We start from the raw sequence: 17,947 nt of genomic DNA, 5'->3' as shown, positions 1-17,947 counted from the left end.
GACAAACTGAAGGTGATATCCCAGCAGCAATATTCCCAAGGCTGGAAGACAAGATTGAAAGGTGATGGATGGAAACCAAATCCCAGTGAGAACAAAGAGCACAGTACTAGCAGGAATTTGGGCTATCACCCAAGTCTGGAAACGTTAGTGCAAGAGAGGTGCTAAAACAAGTAGAAATGAATGAAAAGAAATCAGATTCCCAAACCCCTCCCTTTTCTGCTCACCAGGTTGAACTGCTCCTCCTCCTCCCTGGACCAAAGATGAGGGCTTCAACATTTGAAGAGGGGACACATCATAGGGTTCAGATACTTCACTGCTGTGGAACCCTCAACACCCACCCCACCCATCCCTTGTGTCTCCAGAACTCCGTCACGTGAACCTACCAGAAAGAGATTAAACACATTTTCCCATAGGAAATATTTCTTCCTTCTTACAAAACGAAAGATTAAAATGTCCTGAGATTTTGAATCCATCAACAAACTGGCCTGATCACTTCAAGTGACATGCAATATTCAATTCCAGGCCCCAGCCAGCTCTGAGGATCCCTTGCTCTTAACACAGAGCAACGTGGCACTGGGAAAGACTTTAGCATGACAGAGATGAGAGCACAACACCAGAAAAGGCAACTTAGAAAGACAAAAACTTCCAATAAACTGTCCTTCACACCTCTCAGGAATGAGAAAGCAATTCAGCAATGTTCAAAGAGAGGATATTACACTTTAAAGGAATTTATAAAGCAAACTAAAAACCAAAACAAAAATCTATTAGAAATTAAAAAGTAAAACAGTAGGTTGAAAAGTCTTCAGTATAAGCATTAGAATTTAAACAAACGTTCTTAAAGATTTAAAGCAAAGACAAACTAGAAAAAGATCATGAATGTATAAAAATAATGTACGATCTTCACTATCAGAAAACGAAGAGTTTCAGGATGAGCAAATAGAAATTAGAAGGGAAGAAATCAATGAAATAACTCAAGGGGTTTTTACAACTGAAGATAATGCAGTCCAGATAGGAAGGGCTCATTAATAGACAAGTGCAAGGAATGAAAGCAGAGGCATCCTCAGTCAGGGTCTTGAAGTTTCAGAATGACGATGACAGAGGTAAGATCCTGCCATCTACAGACGGCACATGATGGGTTACACACTAGGAATCACGTCTGGAAGTCTGGATCTAATAAAATAATTCCTTCAATATTGGAGAGGGGTCCAGCATTATGGTGCAGTGACTTAAGCCACAGCTTGCAGCCCCAGCATTCTATATTGGACTGTCAATTCAAGTCCCAGCTGTTCAAGTTCCAAACCAACTTCCTACTAATGTGCCTGGGAAGGCAGCCTAAACTGGCCCAAGTACATAGGTTCTTGCCTCCTACATGGGAGACCAGGATGGAGTTCCTGACTCCTGGATTCAGCTTGGCCCTGCCCTGACTGCTTTGTGGTCATTTGAGTGTAAACCAGTAGGTCAAAGATTGTGTGTGTGTGTGTATGTGTTTGTGGGTCTGTGTGTGCCTTCCTCTCTGTTTGTGTCACTTTGCCTTTCAAATAAATAAATCTTTAGAAAATTTCTGAAGACCATGAATATTAAGGATCTTCAAAATGTTCACAAAAATGTGGATTATGAATTATGCACTTCACCATCTTTTGCACCAAAATAAATTTAATCTTTTAATTGTAATTTTCCATAAACTTTTTGAAGTCCTTTTGTAAATGTAAGAATGAATATAGAGGCCAGTGTTGTGTCTGGGTAAAGCTGTCACCCGCGTTGCCAGCATCCTATGTGGATGCAGATTCATGTCTCAGCTGCTCCTCTTCTGATCCACCACCCTGCTAATGACCTGGGAAAAGTTGTGTAAGATGATCAAAGTGCTTGAGTCCCTGCTATCCACATGGGAGACCTGGAGAAAGCTACAGGCTCCCGGCTTCAGCCTGGCTCAGCCTTGGTCGTTGTGGCCATCTGGGGAGTGAACCAATAGATGGAAGATTCTCCCTCTCTCTTTCTCTTTCTCTTTCTCTCTTTCTCTCTTCCTCTCTGCAGCTCTGACTTTCAAATAAATAAAAAAAAGAAATCTTTTTAAAAAAAAAAAAAAAGGAATGTAAACATTGTCAGATTTGCCAGGTCTCAGGATTGCCCCTGCTCCATCAAAAGGAGGAGGTAAGGCAAGAAAGAGGAAGATGTAGGAAAAAGAAAACAAGATCCTAGATGGGAGAGAAGCAGAGAGGCTCTCAAGCTACAATACAGGGAGATTTCAGGATGGCAGTTGAGCCTCTAATAGAGATAGAGTTAGACCAGATGAAGGCAGATCCAGGAGCAAAGACACAACAGTGAAATAACAGGCACAACTGATCATCTGCATTGCCTCGGTGATCTAAATGCAAAATATTGACCTAACCAAGACTTTAAAATAACTGGATTGAATGAAGATTAGCAAAAAATTGAAAAAAATCAAGAAGTAGATATACTAAACATGCCACTTAGGATATGGAGAGATTATCACAAGTAAATGAAGAGCTAGGAAAGTGGCTTCTCTAATGATGTGGTTGAGGGGAAGGGGAGCAAGTATCTACAACATGTTTACAATGATTTGACTCTTAACCAGTGTGCATATAAAACTTGGACTTTTTTTGAATGGCCTTGTTTTACCCAAATCAATTGCTTCATACAGTGATACTAACAAATCATCTGCACTGTTAAATGAAAACACACAATGTTGGAATTGGTAGACAATAGGATCAGAAAGGGAGCAATAAAGTTGGGTTTGAATGATCACAGAACAAATTCCCATTAGACCTAAGGAAGGATTCCCTAATCATGGAAATGATGCATGGCAATGAAAAATGAATGGAAAATTTCCAGAAAGTGGAAGGAAGTTCACCAATCTCAGCTGGCTTGTCCACATCAAATCATCTCATGTGCTTTTCATGTTCTTAATCTATTCCAACAGGTGGTACTTAGCCTGTAAGAAGATTTCATAACTAAAATAATCCCTTGAACACCAAGGAAGCTCAAAGGATAGTAAACAAAACAAGATTCCCAAAACAAGTGTTTTCTTCATTAGGGACATCTTAAAATACGTTGAACCAAGTGCAAAAGATCTCTTCTTTTGTACATAAATTAGTACTTCTGTTATAGCACAGTCTTCTAGCATCTTTCCAGATAACTCAGGGTTAACTTCCCCAGCAAGTAACATGCAACCCTGCCACACTGCACAGCATGTCTTATGGCATGGCCTTCCACACTCCACACCTTGAGAAAGAATCTGCATTTCCTATCCAGCAATTCACACCAATGACATTTCCTTAGGCTCTGCCTGTTTCTTGTCACCACCCAAAGTATGTGGGGAATTATGAAATTAGAAATAAATTAGAAACTGCTGGTTAGTGTAGTTCCCTCTGCACTTGCTATACTCATACCTCATTCCTCTACTGAAAAGCAATGTCATTAAACTAGGATAATGAGGGAGATATCATCATAGAACAACCAATGTATTACTAACAAATTACTAGCGACACAGACCTCTGTACACTGAGGCCACACAGGTCAGTTCCTCTACTATGATGTCACACAGAAGTCAAATGCTGGAAAGCACCCCTTCAATACATTCAATGCATTTTACTCTTTTAATAGGTGAAGATGTCTTGACAAGTCTTACTGCCAACTGTTCTTGGTAGAGAGGAAGAATTTTCTAGAACCAGGTTGATTCCCCCAATTTGGTTGATTTCCTTTTTATCCTTCCTTTTTATACCTTCAAGTTGCATTTTTCATGTGTCCAGTATTTCTGATTTTATTCTTTTTCTTCTAGCCATTTTGCTCTTAGTGGCTCCATCTAAGCATAGAATAGACTGAAGACCCTACTTCACTTCTGAGAGTTCCACTGCTTGTTGACCTCTGCCTCCTGCTTTTATGCATTGATTAACTATTCATGTTTATGTAAACGCCCAGTTTCACATGTTTCCTTATAGAATGTGGTCTCGGAAGACACAGCTCACCATCTGAGCCTGTTGTCATCACTTTCTGTCTTAAATTTCTGAACTTTGGGTCATACATTTCTATAGCTCCACATATGTCCTCAGTGATTAAAAAGAAAATGGACATTTTGGCCAAGGACAGAGACAGTGTCCAGACATTGAAGACTTCTATTCGAGCAGCACCTAGATGCATTAATCAGCTCTTTTGTTTTAAGAACGTACTCCATTAACATTCTAGCCAACCAGGAAAACCATGTAAATTTGAGATGACAAAGGGGTAGGTCACCTAATTGGTTCCCAAGCCAATGCTCTATCCAACTGTGCTCCTCTCTTCCTTGAACATCCTATCTCTGAGAGGCCCCTTTTCCTGTTTCATTTTCTCAGATTGTTGCATTTCGTGACTAATCTTTTGGCTCTTTTCCCTCTTGTTCTATTGTCAGACTATAACAAAGCATTCTCTTTCCTAACATGAGACCACTTTGGATTTTTATCCTAACAACTCATTTCTCATGATGTGACACTCGAATGCCCTGAACTTGAGCTATCCTGAGGTCTGGCATTGCCCGGGCTTAAATTGCTCAGTCTTGACCATATGTCTAACATGGGCAGATCAACATAGGGCAGCAAGCACAGCCTGAAGTTGAAAACTAGCTGCACCATTTCTGGGTTTTATGAACCTGGCAACTTTTTTATTCCTTCTGTGCTTTAGGCACATTATTGGAGTCTTACTCCCAGCAAGTTCATCATCATCATCTCTGGCATTTTCGAGGTATCTGATCTTTTTCAAGTAATGGCAACAGTGGCACCAAAGGGAGTTTGGAAAGCTTCTCTAACCTTTACCTTGAAACCAATTGTTTTCTCAATTCCATTCAAGAAAATGCTCAGAATTCATAAAATCTATAGGCTTACTAAGCAAACGTGTTACTAAGTCAAGTTCTTCCTTGCCAATCATATTCTGCTCCAAAATCCCTCTTTTAAAGGGACCACCATTGGCAATAAATAAGAAGAACTTTGAAATCAGAGCTCTGGATTTAAATCATGTCTCTGCACTCTGATCTTCATATTTTGTGGTCAAACTACTCATTACAAATGAGACAGAGAATGAATGATCTGGGATTCACATAGAATTTTTTTAACATTTTTGTTTTATTTTTTATTTGTATGTATCTCATAAATATAATATTAAGAACATAGTAATTCTTCCCACTGTACCCACCCTCCCACCCACTCTCTCCCCTTATCTTTCTCCTCTCCCTCCTGCGTAGTCTGAGAAAAATAGAAAGGAAGGAAAGACAGAAAGAAAGGAGAAAGAAAATAAAAGAAAAGAAAGAAAAAAGATAAAATTGTTCCTCAATAGTCTAGAACAAGGTCTGTTCTATTTTATTGCTTCTTGGAAGTGAAGTGATTTCACTCCTCCCCCTTCCCCTTTTCCCTTCCTTCCTCCGCCTTTTTTTTTTTTTAGAAACTTGTTTTTAAAGAAGAACTCAAGGCTAATACATCTTTTGCAAGCTCTTAGGCATAACTATAATTCATGAGACATAATGATATCCGCCATTTAATACACTAGAAGGAAGTGATTCTTGAGAACAAGCTTTACTATTAAGTTCATGATACAACTCTTCGGGGACAGAGGTCCTGCTTGGGTCCATACACTCATGTATGACATCAGTGATCACCCAAGGCTCTTGACATGAGCTGCCTCAGCTATGGAAGCCTTTTGGATCCACTAGCTCGACAAGGCCATAAGCAAAGTGAAAGTTCTCTCCTCCCTTCAGAAAAAAGTGCCTTCTTCTTTGGTGGCTGCTTCTTTCCACTAGGGTCTCACCCACAGGGGTCTTTTATGTAGGACATTTTTTGCTAGAGTGTCTTGGCTCTCCATGCCTGAAATGCTCCCCCTGGGCTTTTTAGTCAGGCCAGAATGCCTTAAGGGCTGATTCTGAGGTCAGAGTGTTACTTAAAGCAATTGTCATTCTATGAGTCTGCTGTAGGGACTGCTTCCCACGTTGGTGCCTTCACTCCTTTTTAATTCTGTCTATTATTGTGTCCAAACAGTCCTATTTATATGATAACTTTAACACTTGATCCTATCTATATGGTCATTTTACCACTTAATCCTATCCATTTGATCTTTATGACACTTAACCTGCTATTTTTACCTGCCAACTTAAGGGAATTTTGGGACCTATGGCAAGTTGTTAAGCTATACCTTAGAAGTAAGTCTGTAGGAATGTTCACATACAGTTTTAAGTGAAGTAACAAGGTACATTTTGTTGTCCAAGGCAAGAAAATCACTAGAAAATTTTAACTGTTCATATTAAAATCATGAGATATTTCTGCCCTAATGGGCAGGGCAGATAAATGCTAGGAAGTTATTAGATTAGGGTCCAGAATAGAGTTCCAGTGCTTAGGAAAATAGACAATAATTCAGAGTTCTGACACCAGAATCAGGAAAGCAATGTTCTTTTGGGACCATTGAGTTTTTGAGGGAACCAATAGCAGTGTATATAAAATAAAAGAAGTTGTTATCCTTATGATGTCAAACAGCTGTTTGTCATTTCCCCTAAAAAACTGCAAGGGTTTGAGTTAAACATAAGGAAAGAATTCCTGACAGCAAGGTCTGTTAAACAATGGAAGAAGTTAGCAACAACAATTGTGGAATAGATTTCCCAGGGCTCTTCGGACATTGTGTTCCATTTGTCTAGGAGGTTTTGATATAACCTTGCCTATTGGAGACCTCCTGGAGTCTTTTCCAGTTCTCTGGGTCTTAATTAGTTCAGCATGATTTTGCGTTAATAGCATTACAATCCTGGTCACAACTGATTAAAAGACAAAATCAATTTCCCACTCAAATCCCCCAAACAAGAAGGTGTTTTTGCTCCTCTGTGCACAAGAAATGAGATGTTCTGCACATTTCCATTCATATGTTTTTAATTTCTTTGGAGTAGTTTTAAAACTGAGATTACCATAAACCAAAGTTTAGCCCAGAAATACATTGAATTATAAACTGGTGGAAACACTGAATAGAGATATATAATGGAAACATTAACAGAGCTTCAGCAGTGATGGCAATAGTATGTCACCACAATGCAAGGAAAATCATGTTAAAGTAACTGCTATTGCAGATAAGGGGGTTCTGCTCTTAATAATGGATTTTTCATGCATTACTTCTATGCTTTTAACATTTTTCCTATCATGAACAGTGACCTTGGAATAATGCTAAGAACCATATTTTATATTTAACCTAAATACCAATTTAAAGACTTAAAGAGATAATACAAAGGGCTTGATTCCATGCTGCTGAAGATTGCACAAGGTCATAGAATGCTTCCACAAACTTATACCTAATGGGAGTAAATCTTTCTTTTGGAAAAATTTTTTTATGGGAGTAAATCTTTCTTTATTGAAAATATGCAACACATAACTACTTTTTTCCAACAAAGTCAGGAATACTTTATGGAAATAGAATAAAATTGGAACAGTATTAATAGGCAGATAAGATGGAGGTCCCAAAGGGGAGTGGGAGGAGAATTAGCCTCCCCCAGTAACCCCCATGGTCCCCCAAATCACCCTCGAAAGGTTTAAAGCAAGAATCTGTGTTTGCAATCATAGCCTCCAGTGATTTCTCAGTGTCCCTCTTCCTCTAGATTGGCTGTCCCAAGGCTCTCCATTGGAATTCTAAAATTCACATGTGTGTCACAGAACAGAAACATAAGATCGATGGATATCTATCTTGGCCTTGGGGGAAACAGGAAGAAAATGAATTTTAGGTTTGTTGTCCTGTACCACTTGCCAAAAAAGACTTGCCTGCTCTTCTACCTGGCTCTGCTCCATCCCGAGGACCAGCATGCTTGCTTCTCCTCCAGTTCCTTGGTCTGTCCTGCCTTGATCTGCTTACATCACTGCAAGACTCTGTCTTCTCTCAGAATCAGGATGGCAAAAAGTTGGCCTGATAAGTGCACTGACCTATGGTTTACAGAAAAGAGCTAAGCAAGTGAAGACCACGAGCTATGAACAAGGTTGCCTAGTGCCAAATGCTGCCAGAGCCATCTCCTCCCTTGGAGGGCTTCAGGGTGTATTTAATTGCTCTGTGTCTCCATTTACTACAAAACCAATCTACAAAATGGAGACAGTAGCAATATCTACTTCATAGGGTTACTGGAGGGTTAAATGTGCTAATAGGCATAAAATGTAGACTGAGACTGGCACATAGTAAACACATGGTAAGAGTTAGCTGATTATCTAACATTGAGAGGGTGACCTTGGTTTCTCCATGACCGGGGACTACTTTGTCAGAATTTCAGCCCAGGGCATGTTTGAGACAATGGGTCCTAGAGTGAAGTGACCCATTTCTCTTGCCCATGAAAAGTGCCTGGAGATGTGTATATAATGTATAATTACACGTGTACACCAGTCAGAGTTGAGAAGAGACATTTTACTCAACAAGATCCTCCAGCCAAACAATTCCTTAAGAGTAAGTTGAGAGGCCGGCGCCGTGGCTCAATAGGCTAATGCTCCGCCTGTGGCACCGGTACCCCGGGTTCTAGTCCCGGTCGGGGCGCCAGATTCTGTTCCGGTTGCTCCTCTTCTAGTCCAGCTCTATGCTGTGGCCCTGGAGTGAAGTGGAGGATGGCCCAGGTTCTTGGGCCCTGCACCCGCTTGGGAGACCAGGAGAAGCACCTGGCTTCTGGCTTCAGATCAGCGTGGTGCGCCAGCCGCAGTGGCCATTGGGGAGTGAACCAACGGAAGAGGAAGACCTTTCTCTCTGTCTCTCTTTCTCTCACTGTCCACTCTGCCTGTAAAAAAAAAAAAAAAGAGTAAGTTGAGTTCCAGCCTCCATCGGTTGTCTGACGGCATTGCTTTGGGCAAGCCAGCTGAGCCCAAAACAAACCTTGTTTTCCTTTTTTTTTTTTTACAATAGAAACACTACTGATCTCACAGGGCTTCAAGAGGCTCAAAGGAGAGGTTATCCATGGCAAAGTGTATGTTAGAAGAAATCACAAAGAATGGTATCATTCATACATATCACTCTTTTTTTTTTTCTTTTATAGCCAGTTCCTCATTTCTCTAATTTGTGTTTCAAAACAAACTGTACTTTACAAAAACTTAGTCTTCCTTTCCTGGTCCATTCATCTTTAAATTTACCTCTAGGAAATCCATCTCCTGTTTCAAAAGCTGCACTTGGAAAGCTCCCTCTTGTCTGCTCTGCAACCAGTGATTGCTGACCCCCCTTTACTCTCCCAGGTGAGATCAAATCTCCATGCTGCATTATTGATTTTTCTTCCCTGAAAACACCATATCTGAAGAAATCAGTAGAGGCTGGCATTCTGGCACAATGGGCAAAATCATCACTTGTGATGCCAGCATCCCTTAGAGTCCCGGCTGCTCTACTTTTTTTTTTTGGACAGGCAGAGTTAGACAGAGAGAGAGACAGAGAGAAAGGTCTTCCTTTTCCATTGGTTCACCTCCAATGACCACTGCAACGGGCTCACTGCGCTGATCCAAAGCCAGGAGCCAGGTGCTTCTCCTGGTCTCCCATGTGGGTGCAGGGCCCATCCTCCATTGCCTTCCCGGGCCACAGCAGAGAGCTGGACTGGAAGAGGAGTGACTGGGACAGAATCCGGCGCCCCAACTGGAACTATAACCCCGGGTGCCGGTGCCACAGGCAGAGGATTAGCCTATTGAGCCGCAGCGCCGGCCTTCAGCTTTCTATTTTCTAACAAGAAACTAGTTTCTCCACCTAAGTGATAAAAGGAAAACATCTTAAAAATTTCCAAAATCTAAAAGTCTAGGTTTTCTTTGCTTTTAAAAAAAAAAAAAAGATTTTTTTTTTTTTACTTCTTTGAAAAGCAGAGTTACAAAGCGGCAAAGGCAGAGAGAGAGAGAGAGAAAGTCTTCCATCCACTGGTTCACTCTCCAGTTGGCTGCAACAGCCAGAGCTACACCATCTCTGCTGATCGAAAGCCAGGAGCCAGGAACTTCTTCCAGGTCTCCCACATGGGTGCAGGGGCTCAAGCACTTGGGCCATCTTCTACTGCTTTCCCAGGCCGTAGCTGAGAGCTGGATCAGAAGTGGAGTAGCTGGGACTCCAACTGGCACCTATATGGGATGCTGGCACTGCAGGCAGCGGCTTTACCCACTGTGCCACAGCACCAGCCCTGTAGGTTTTGTTTTCTTGAGTTTGCTTTGGTCCCTTCTTTTCTCTGGTTAGATTGTAATACAGAAAGAATACCAGGAGCACATCCCACATTGGAGGATGCTCAGTTCTGTTCTGGCTCTGGCTCCTCACTCCAGCTTCCTGCCAATGCAGACCCCAGGAGGCAGCAGGAATAGGTGCCTGCTACCCACATTCCTCACTCCAGCTTCCTGCCAATGCAGACCCCAGGAGGCAGCAGGAATAGGTGCCTGCTACCCACACTGGCAACCTGGATTTCATTCCCATTCCTGGCTCTGGTCCCTGCCCAGCACTGGCCATTGCAGACAGCTGGAGAGTGAACCAAAACATAGACTCTTTCTCTCTTTCTCCTTCTCTCTCTCTCTCTCTCTTTCTCTCCTCCCTCCCTCCCTCTTAAGTAAAATGCTAAAACAGAAAAAGAGAATCTTGTGAACAAGTGAGGGGGGCCCCAAGGAAAAGAGACCCATAGCCATCTTGATATGACCCAGTACCCAGGAAGACTCTAAACTCATCATTCCCTCCAGATGCCCTGGACTGTGACCATCCATGATCAAACGGGATAACCTAATTTGCCCTGTAAGTTGGGGTCAAGATATCCCAAGGGCACTATATCAGGTACTTGGGTAACACAAGGGAGAAAGGATCAGGAAATGAATATGGGGAGGAAGGTGACCACGTGAAAAGGAAGAAGAGGAAAAAGACAAATGCACAACTCAGCAGTTACGTTAATTGAGCAGTTACTGTGGGCTAGACATATTCTCATTTAAGCCTCCCAATGATCCAGGCAGCCAAAGCTTGTTATCCCACTTGCAGGTGGAAGATGGAGGCCCCAGAGCCATGCTGCACACCTTGCTCTCAGCATGTCCTGCCCCTTCTGCACAGCCATCACATTCTCACCTCCAGTGCTGCCTCCTGTTGGGGCTCCCAGGCTCTCCCAAACTGGACTGCTGGCTGTTCCCAAACTTCCCTACTCAGTTTCACAGAAAAGACCTTGAAAAAGTCTTACAGATGGCTCATGATGTCTGTCGTGCATACATTTTAACAGTTTAAACTTTAAAAACAACCTTATTTCCCTTTAAGTTCCTGGCAGAGTGTGTGGTAAAGAAAACATCTCATTTGACCCTTTGTACTTACAACACAGAAATTCAATAAAACTCTATTACTCTGGTTCACAATGTTGAGATTATATTTGTATTCTCCATGCATGGCCCACGCTTTCCCAACTTGGAGTTTTCTCAGCCTCCTCTCCTTCCTCACAATCGGCTGATGCTTCCGGGCTCCAACACCTGCCCCTCTACAAAGCAGCTCTCCCTTGGACACCACACGTCTAGCCTCCAGGCCTAGCTGGGACCCTCTGTGCCTAACCAGGATGCATCAACACAGTCAGGTGCTGCCTATCTGCTGAGCTGGCATCAGAAAGCTGGCGCCTGATCCTCCCGTCTTTATCCCTGTCCTTTCCCTCCATTCTCCCACCCCTTAGCTCCTCTACCCCGCATCAATCCTTTTATTTTTGTTTCCAAGACTTAGACCACTGTGCCCATTTCTCATTTTCCTTGTCATTTCCAATATCCTAGGATACACTAGCACATACTGAACTATAGAAGACTGTAGGGTGGTTAATTCCACCCACATCATCCTTTCTCTCCAGTTCTCTCTTTACTTCCTCAATTTCTTTCCTTTGGACAATATTGACATTTTGCTTACAGCAAACAAACTCAGGGTATCCCAGAACTCTACACCAACATAGATTCACATAAAAACCAAACACAATGTAAATGGAAAAAAGAAGTGCTTACAGTTCTCATTACTTCTGCTGTCTGATCGTATTTCTATTCTAGACGTGTGTTCTCCCTGTCATTCTCCTGGCTCAATTAGGTCACTGCAATTACAAGGTGAAGATTATGGATATGAAGTCTAGTGCCCAGGAGCTCAAATGAGATGAGGATGCTGAACAGTGGGTTCCAATATGTGCAGGAATAACAGGGTGGTTAGATCAGATGTAGATATGGTTCCAGTAATTTCTCTTCTTACTTGTTGCCTAGTACTTGTATATCACACAGTTCAGAAACCACTTTGGTGGTTAATCAACCAACAAAGCCATCAGACCTAGGTATTACTTTTTACATAATTGCTTCCCTCTTTTTCGTCCTGTGCTCCTCAGCATCAGAGTGTGCTTTGACTACAAGGAAGGGGTCAAGGGGTGAAGAGACTGCAGTGTTAATGTAGGTGTCATATAAATGCATTAGCTCTGTGGACCAAATAAGGGAAAATATTTTGATGAGAAAATGGCATTTAGAAGCGTTAGTGCATTTAAAACATTTTCCCAGTGTGGTTACATTAGCAGCCCTAAACAATCAAGGGCCAGGAGGCGTTGCTGCAGGGATTGTGAGCTTCAAAAGTTACCCTGTTCTGACACCTATTAATAACCACCTTTGGAGAAGTACAAAGCACAGTGAATTGAGGACTGGTCGACTTTGCATCTGCAAATATTCCATAACTGTGATTCACACCCCAAAAATCTATATGGTATGATCCATGTTTAACTCTCTGCTGAACAAGAGGCTTTTGGCATTAAGAAATCTATTGCTAATTCTAGGTGCTGATGCCACTTGGGATCTTCCTGACATTTCTTCCTCAAACAGCAGATTGATTGCAGGCACACAATCATCCATCAGCGAAAGAATTCAGTACGTTCAAGTTTGCTCCAGGTTTGAAAGAATTTTTGCTCCCTGGACTAAAGAAAACTCCAGTATATGGGGGAAAGAAACTTACTCATCTCTCCACACTTCTGACTCAACTGCCTCCCAGAGCGGGCTCTGAAAGTGCCTCTTGGAGGCTGTCCTGCTGGCTGCTTAGATTGTGCATTTGTTGGGGAGGAGGAGGAAGACCCCTGCAGGGTAGAGAACTGGAGGGTGTACTGATACGGGGGACTGTGCCACCACATGTCAAATGTGGCCTTGTGGCGGCGCCGTGGCTCACTAGGCTAATCCTCCGCCTGTGGAGCCGGCACCCCGGGTTCTAGTCCCGGTTGGGGCCCCAGATTCTGTCTCTATTGCTCCTCTTCCAGTCCAGCTCTCTGCTGTGGCCCGGGAAGGCAGTGGAGGATGGCCCGAGTGCTTGGGCCCTGCACCCCATGGGAGACCAGGAGGAAGCACCTGGCTCCTGGCTTCAGATCGGCGCAGTGCGCTGGCTGTAGCGGCCATTTGGGGGGTGAACCAACAGAAGGAAGACCTTTCTCTCTCTGTCTCTCTCTCTCTCACTGTCTAACTCTGCCTGCCAAAAAAAAAAAAAAAAATGCAGCCTTGTTTGACAGAGTGAAACGTCCAGTGTTCTGCTATGTGGTGAGAAGCATCAGTAATCACTCCTCTTGTTCCCACTGGTTCTCACCAATCAGGGCCCCCTTGAAATCTGCCCCTGATGCCAAACCTCAACAACGGGAAAACATCTTTCTTTGTCCTGAAGACAGAGAAGTCCACAAGATGAGCACCACAAAAAAAAAAAAAAAAAAAAAAAAAAAAAAAAAAAAAACCACTAAACATTTTCTGTGATCCTTGCTTCAGTCAGTTCCTAAAAAGTCAACCTTGAGCTCTCCTAGCTCCAAGCGTCTTCCTTCAATGCACAGGGCTTCTGATTCTAACAAGGGGCTCTTGTGCTCACCTCCCTCCGGACTGCTGCTGTAAAATTCAGACCCAAAGTGAGACCCCTCTGGCCAACCAGTAGGGGACCTGATAAGCGCATTGGTATTTTAAGTCTTTTGGAAAGATGTAAGCAGATCATGGGGAAAGAAAAGTCTGAAGATAAGCTCATCTCTGGAGTCAACATCCACCCTCAGACACAAGCTCAGTTTGGCAAACCGAAGCCAGTTGTTGAGGGACTCTCACAGCAGGATGCTGATCCTGGGATGGGTGTGTATCAGCAGGACCCAGGCAATGCTGGGGTTATTATGATTTTTCAGAGCTTGACAAGAGTTCCTTCTCTTTACATATAAGCAAACTGAGGTATAAAATCGTGAAAGCATGGAAGTTCAGGATGGAAAGGATTTTAGAACCGGTGTTGAGCAATCCTCTGCCTCTTCAGACGTCGGATCCCCACTGCTACGTCAGCTACAGAAGCAGACTCTCCAGCATCACAGCCACTACCAGAGCATTAATGAGCTCATAGCCACTGTGCTCAGCCCTCCTCAAATGTCCTTCCTCTTTATCTTCCCTGCAACTCTGTGGCTTGGGTATTTTAGCCCATTTTAGACGTGAAGGAACTGAGAAATAAAATAAAATGAGATATGAAATCAAGAGGAGCTGGTATTTGTTGAATTTTGGGTTCTTAGTCACAGTATTCTTTTATTTCCACAATTGCTCACTTACTAGCCACTTGAATACCATTAATGGTGGGGAGCTCAGCACCACCCAACAATTTTTTTCTGTTTTAATACAGTTTCCTTATTGCCTCCATAAAAGAAGATGAAATTTTGCCCTTTGATGAACATTCTGCCTGGGATTGTTACTCAGCTCCAACTTCCTGGAGACACAAACCCTGGGAAATAACAAATAATTGGGTTCCTGTCACCCACACAGAAGACCTGGATTGAGTTCTGTCCTGTCTTCAACCCCAGGCTGGGGCCATTTGGAGAGTAAACCAGCAAATGGAATCTCTCTCTCTCTCTCTCTCTCTCTCTCTCTCTCTCTCTCTCTCTCATCTATATTTCTCTCTATCTTGCTACTTTCTCAAATACATAGATATATTTTTGAAAAGTCCTTTCTGCTACGATCCTGCAGAACAGGTCTAATCTTTCATATGGAAACCTGAAACCATCTACAGACAGTAATTGTGTCTCTTTTTCTAAGTTTTTCCTTTAAGCCATGCCCCATTTTTTTTCTTTTGTCCTTAGTAATTTTTGTGAGTGTTGATATGAGATTCTATGCTGTACCAGAGCAGGAACCATTTCTAACTAAGCTCATAACCTCAGGACCTAGCATTATGACTGGCACAAAGTTTTCTATAAATGCTAAAGGGTATAGCACATGGTGAACAAATTTCCCCTAGTAGGTATGCAACAAACATTAAACATCTTGAGACTTTATGTTTTAAATTTTGGCATCTTCTCGCAGTCCTCCACAGAGTGTGAAGTAAAAATGAAGTGCAATCGCCCAAATGAAATGCAATCTCCATGTGTGATTCAGCTTTCAAGTTGAGCAAGATTAGCACATTCTACCTGGGAAGTGCTTTATTACTCTTCATGCCATGTAGGATGGCATCGGGATTTTTGATAGCCTGCTCACCTTGCAGACTCATGCCAAGATTATAGAGAACACACCTCCCAGTCCTTTCTTTATGAGCTGCTAATGACCACATCTGCCAGAGTAGTAGTTTTCAGACCAGGGAACGGGATTGCACCCACAGGAAAGCTCATGCTAAGCCCAAATCTGCCCTGCTGGGAAGCTTTGGGATCCTGGGATCTCTCGTGGAAAGGTGTCATTATGCTTTCTGGCTATGTATTATTCCTGAATTTGGGAAGCCAGACACCTATGAGCTTAGCTCCACCAGAGCAGAAAGGCTTTCAGGATGAGTGTCCTCCTCTAGATTCCCATCAGCAGATGCTCCACATCCCCACACTAGCACCAGTCACAACTCTTGGAAACAGACTTTGAGGAGTTTCACACCCAGGAGCTGATTTCCATTTCTTCAAGTTTTAATCATTTGGCCTTCTGACTTGTTCCTTGGCTCGGGTCCCTGGGATGGCCATTTCTGTAGTACATGGGTTCCATGAGGGTCATACTAGGTCAAATGAGCAAGGATATGCTGCAAGAACAAACCAACCCCTGAAGTCAGAAAGTAACACATGCAGGTTTATTTCACCCACATGCAAACATCTAGCATTCACTTGCAGACTGATTTCATCTTACAGTGCTACCGATTCAACATGTGACTAGCACAGTCAACAAGACAGGGCAAGGGAGAGGGCAGAGGGAATACACATTTGCTCTTCAGTGCTTCCTCCCAGGAGTTACGTGTGTCCCTTCCCAAAGCACTGGTGCTCAGAACTTAGAAAAGGGCTTCCGCCGAGCATTGTACTTCTTATGTCTCTTGGACAAGGAAATAGACACAGGACTTCATAAGCACAGAGTACTGTCTTTGCTGATTTGTTGTCTTGCAGTTCCTCTTTCTTCTTTCTCTCTGTGGCTAAATTCCTCCCCAGAACAAGCACAATGATGAAGACTCTATTTTCCTGGTGTTTCACGCCTGCTACAGTTTTAGCTTCAACTCTTCTGGAATTTCTCACTGACAAGCTGAGAAGATCCCATATATAAACCAGGACTCCTCTTACAAATAACAGAAAATGCACCAAGATTAAAGCAGGAAAAGGAATTTACTACCTTGTAGAACAAGGAAGTTCAGATACACACCTCAGGTAGGTGTTAAGGGTACCAGAGTCCCTTTATCATAGCATAAAAGCATTTACCAGGGCAGGGGGAATAGTGACTCAAATTCCTATATAGCACAATTCAAAGTACTAAATACATCTCATTGTTTCTGATTAACTTGCCCAGTTGGGTCTGTGTTCCAATTATTATCTCTAGAAAGATCTAGTACTCTGACTGGACAGAATTGGTTACGAATGTATTTCCTGAAGCTCAGTGTGGAAGAACATGAATGCCAACTAGAGACAAGGCAGATCCTCAAATGAAAACCTGAGTTGTTCCAGAAAGTAAGGTAAGTGGGTGCTAGGAGACCACAGATCCAAACTGCCTATGAACTCTACTTATTTTTGTGTCAAGCAGCCCCAATAGCAGAGTTTCATCCCTGCCTGGCCTGAATTTCACTTGCCATAGCCTTTGCAGCTAACTTCTTTCTCCTCCAGACCCTAGAAGTGGATCTGCTGACCAGGACATACCCTTATCCCTTCAGATCAACAGACCAGCCTGTTCTTGCCATTCCCATCAACAGGAACTGGATGAGGCCTGATCTATATCCTCTCTATGATGATGAACTGGAAAGAACTTTGGGTCCTGCCACTGGAGACCACCTTAAAGAAGAGCCACACTCTTCTACACAACACTCTTTACAAGACAATCCATCCTTGAGCCCCAGATTTCATGACCATGTAATTTGCATTTCTCCATCATATTTCACAAGGCTCTTGTGAGAGGTGGTGTTGATTGTCTTTCTGAAGTCCATACACACTTCATCTCCCTGTATCCTAAAGGGAAATTAAGTTATTAATCTGGAGAGATGTATTCTCACTGAATCCATCCTGGCCTCGAAAACTACCACTTCCTTTTGTCAAGGGCTCACAGCCCAACCTCTTAACAATGCATTTTAGAATTTCACTCACGGTTGACATCAAGCCCCCAGGTCTGTAGTTTGCAAAATCCCCTTTCCCCCTTTTCAAAAGCTGGGGCTGTGCGTGTCAGCCTCCTGTCTCTCAGCACCTCCTCCTCTTCATGAGAGGCAGTTAATGGAGGATTTGCCTAATGTCTGTTAATGAGACAGTTCAGAGTCAGGATTAGAAGTCAGCAGACCGTGAGGGTTCAGCCTTTTGCATCTCCTTTTCTGCCATGGCGATTTCCCTACCAACTTCTTTTTCCCTAAGATGAGTTCTCTACCAGGAAAGATTCCTGACTGAAATGGGCCACCTTCTCCACTCACCCATTATGGAACTGGAACAGATGGGAAGGGGAGCTGGGCTCTGGGACTTCTGGGCAGGTGCAACACAAGGCCAGCACTCCTGGCAAGGGCAGTCCATGCCATCTTTGCTATCTGGGATCAGTCCCCCCAGTCTGTTTCGGAATTAGTGTGATGAAGCAGTTTTACTCCG

General features: G+C 42.9%; 1 pseudogene; it reads left to right on the top strand.

Annotated features, from left to right (window-relative positions):
* Window positions 1–1,091: 1,091 nt before the first annotated feature.
* Window positions 1,092–17,947, top strand: part of LOC133769739 (ferritin light chain-like) — a 74,822-nt pseudogene continuing 57,966 nt past the window's right edge.

Source organism: Lepus europaeus, chromosome 11 (genome assembly GCF_033115175.1).
Source record: "Lepus europaeus isolate LE1 chromosome 11, mLepTim1.pri, whole genome shotgun sequence".
Taxonomy (NCBI): Eukaryota; Metazoa; Chordata; class Mammalia; order Lagomorpha; family Leporidae; genus Lepus; species Lepus europaeus.
This window is presented reverse-complemented; position numbering and strand designations above follow the sequence as displayed.